Raw genomic sequence first — 4,212 nt, forward strand, 5'->3', positions numbered from 1 at the left:
TTCCCCCTACCTTCGGTTGTTCTCTCGTTTGTTGTAGTAAGGCTCCTACGGCCGCAACTCCCAGTCGGTCCCCGCTGTTGTCGCCGCTGACACCAGCGCGTACTTTTAGAAAAACGGGGGTGTCCACCGGCAAAGCACTTGGTTGGTTAATACATAAAATATATATATATTAAAAGAAGAAAAAAAACATATATAAACATAACATTTTAGCAGAACAAAAGGGAAAAAAATACAATACACATTCGTACCCTCAGGAATATGCAGTTACCTTACTTTTACCATCTGTAAGTCAACACACACACGTTTATATGTATATATGTATATAAATATATAATTCTGTGTACTGTGTATGTGTCGTATGTGTGTATATATATGTATGTATGTGCTGTGTCGTGTTATGGAATTGGCTCTTGTTTTTACCGTTCCTGCCGTTTTCGTCGTAATTCTTATAGATAACCTTATATTTTTAGCCATTTTTTTTTCGCTTATTTTCTTCCTCTCTCTCTCTCTCTCTCTCTTTCCTTTTCTCTCTCTTCGTTCCTTTTTCCTCTTTCATTCTCACTTTTTTCTCTCTCTCTTCCTCCCGCCTCTCTCTGGCTTTTTGTGCAATTCATATTTTTCTCTCTGGCAACGTACATTCACAAATGTACACGCACATTAATTATATATACGCAAAATATCTACGTGCGTGTGGATGTATATGTATATAATCTATCTATCTATCTATCTATCTATCTATCTATCTATCTATCTATCTATCTATCTATCTATCTATCTGTCTGTCTGTCAATCTGTCTATCTTTCTATCTATCGATTCAGTAGTCTAAGCATGTATAAATATGTGTTCATCATTATCTTGTTTAAATGGCTTATTCACTGGGATTTTTCGGAATCCCCATCACAGTTGTTTTAATTCTTTCCCCATTGAAAACTACTGCCATCATCTCGCTTTCTCTTCACGTCCCCCCTCCCTATTGTCGATAATGAATTTAAGTTATTTATGTTGCCTATATGAATGCGCGCACGCACACACACACACGCACATACACTTACTTAATAAGTGCGAGAGAAAGAATTAGTGTGTGTGTGTGTATACACACACACAAGATCGTTTACTTACCATTAGCATCACCAGTCATACTGATTCTTTGACATCATTTGTTCTGAGTTCAAATCCCGTCGAGGTCAGCTTTGATTTCCATCCTTTCAGGATCGATGATAATGATGTACCAGTTAAGTACTGAGGTCGCTGTAATTGACCAACTCTCTCCCCTCAAAATTGTGGGCCTTGTGCCTAAATAAGAGACTATCATTATTATTATTATTATTATTATTATTATTATTTAGTTACTTCTCTTGTCAAGTGACTGTCCATTTATATGTGTGTGTGTGTGAGTATTTGACTATCCGCTATTATCAGAAAGGGGTTGTTGGCAACCCAGTTGAATTTCAGCTTGACCAAAATCGTTAGAATATCTTTAGTTCCATCTGTTTACCTTCTTATTCTTATTTCAAATATCACAGGAGTTAGTCTATTTGAATCATCCCTCCAGGGACTCTAAAGCGAAATCTCTGTCATTTACATATTGACTGGATATATGACTCGCTGTTATGATATTTTTCTTCCAAATTCATCATCATCATCATCATCATCATCACTATCATCGATCACAACTCGAGCCTCTTACATAGTTGCTCGACCTACTAGAAACAGTAGCTAATTCTTCTTCAAACTACACAGTGCCGTCAAAAATAAAGAGGCAAGGACACCTCAGAAGACAGGATGGTCGTGACTAGAGCGTCTTAGTTTTGGCATCACCGATCAGGGCCTGATGTGGGAGTAAATGTTTCCTCCCTTCCTTCCTTCCTTCCTTCCTCTTCCTCCTCATCATGCATATATACATTGTTTGGGATCACATACTTTCTGTTTAAATCATCTTTATATGCAAGCACACACACAACACGCGCATTGTATAGGAGAATCTGCTTAACGGCTGGAGTACAGTTTATTGATTGATTAAATGATTAACTCATCGATTGATTTAAAAGATCGATCGATCAATCAAAATTTTCATTCTGGTAGTTGATGATGATGTTTCTGTTTTTGCTGTTTTCCTCGTTTTTTGTTTTTTTTTTAACATTTTTTAAAAAACTTGTGATATATTAATAATGATCTTGATTGAACGAGAAATTAACTACTATATCACATCAAAAATGTTTTAATTTGTTATTATTGCTTAGCACCGAGTCAGACTTAACTGAGAAGTCTGATGATCAAAAAGCGTTCCATCTGTGATAATCCAGTCTGATAATTGAAGCAGTCCATCCAGGAATTTTATTATCCAATGATTCTTTCCGTTCGAAGGTTGCTGAGTGCAAGGTGATTGGAATTTGGCTGCATTTTCTAGCAGGTCGACGGACCGTTTAAACACAACATCGTCGTTGGTCGGAATGTATTTTTGTTTACCTTCCTGTTTTCGAGGATGGTACGTACCTTGGCATATCCAGAGTGAGGAAGCGTGCTTTACACTGTTTGCGTGTCTTGTATTGCGTAATATCGCCGTTGTTGCGAGAATCTCTCTCTTTCTCTCACGTGGTGAGTTCTCATCCTTGATCAGTTTCCAAACAAAACAACCAACAGCGCCGTCACCACCTCCACCACCACCACCACCATCAACAACAACAACATCAACAACAACAACACTATAGGCAACACAGCAAACAGCCTTCACCGATGCTACTTCAACCACAACCATAGCTTAACTACCAACACTACCAGCACCAGCACCACGATCGCATAACTTATAAACAAGACCTATTACTACCACCACAACTTCAAACACTACTAACACGAACCGGAACTTACTACTACTACTACTACTACTACTACTACCAACCACCACCACCACCACCACCAAAACGCTACGGCCGCTACTGAATTCCACAAGAAACACCGACACAAATACCACCAAGGTGGCACAACAAAAGCTACCACCAGCCACTCTCACCTTATCCACTACTCACCATTATCATCACCAAGATAAAAAACATTCTTCATTTCGAGCCAAAAAGTGAGGCAGGCACTAACATAGGCATTCGACCGTCCTGGAAATAACAGCCAAAATCTCTCGTCAATCAGATCACGCCGTCTCAAATGAGAAAAGAAAAGAAGAAAAGAACCGAAAACGGAGTACATTCTCGTGGAAATGAAGAATGTGATGGTCATTGTTTCAGTGCCTTTGATCGTTAAGTCTGCTCAATTAAGGCCGACCTAGGGCTAAGCAGTAACATTACTTAGTAACTATTCGGACAACTTTACCTCGTCCCCCTCTTTGGTAAAAAAAGCAAAACAAAACAAAAGAGAACAATAACTAAGACATTCTCTTCATATATACAGTCAACAGCCCACGTTACCCATACGTCTACCACCATCACCACCACATCGTCGTCGTCATCATCATCATTAACATCATCATCATATTCGTCGTCGTCAATAGCCTAATTACCACCTCCGCCGTCGTTCTTCTGTCAACTGTCAAGGCATGACAATAGGAATTATGATGACAATGATGATGATGATGGTGGTGTAGATAGCGTAGGGGAAACTAGGCTTTGAGCGTGTATGGTGTGTGTGTATGTGTGTGTGTGTGTGTGTCAGTACTTGGATTTCGTGCAAAACTACGTTCGTTTTACTAACTTTTAATAGTGTAACTGGTTCCAATCACAGGCCTATACCTATGACATGATCTATCTATCTCTATGTGCATGTATGTGTATATATGTGTATAACGTATTTGTCTAGATATCTATTCATATTTCTATGTATCCCTAACCATCCATCTATCCATCCGTTCACCTATCTATCTATCTATCTATCTATCTATCTATCTATCTATCTATCTATCTATCTATCTATCTATCTTATTTATCTATGCACCTGACTGTATATAATTTGCGTGCAACTGCCGATTTGTAAGAGTATGTAAATGTATCCACACTTGTCTAAGTGTATCTACAAACATGCACTTCTATCCATCTACAGCTGTACGTTCTTAACGTCGCTCCGTGTTTGTGTGTGTGTGTCTGTGTGTGTTTAGTGTTTAGTTGTGTAAGGTGCGATCTGCTTTGCTGTGTGCATGCCAAGTGACTGCTGTTGCTTTGATTGCGTTCATGCACTCTGCTCCGTTTATGCGTGTATATGTGCGCGTGTGT

The 4,212-nt window shown here is 38.9% G+C and overlaps 1 long non-coding RNA gene across 1 annotated transcript in view; it reads right to left on the reverse strand.

The window, feature by feature from the left end:
* Window positions 1–3,369, reverse strand: part of LOC118760874 — a 5,666-nt gene extending 2,297 nt beyond the window's left edge. The window contains exon 1 of the long non-coding RNA XR_004997008.1: window positions 1,121–3,369. This is a non-coding gene — a long non-coding RNA (uncharacterized LOC118760874). The remainder of the gene's footprint in view (window positions 1–1,120) is intronic.
* Between the last annotated feature and the right edge of the window lie 843 nt (window positions 3,370–4,212).

The sequence above is a fragment of the Octopus sinensis genome, unplaced genomic scaffold, assembly GCF_006345805.1.
Source record: "Octopus sinensis unplaced genomic scaffold, ASM634580v1 Contig01113, whole genome shotgun sequence".
NCBI lineage: Eukaryota > Metazoa > Mollusca > Cephalopoda > Octopoda > Octopodidae > Octopus > Octopus sinensis.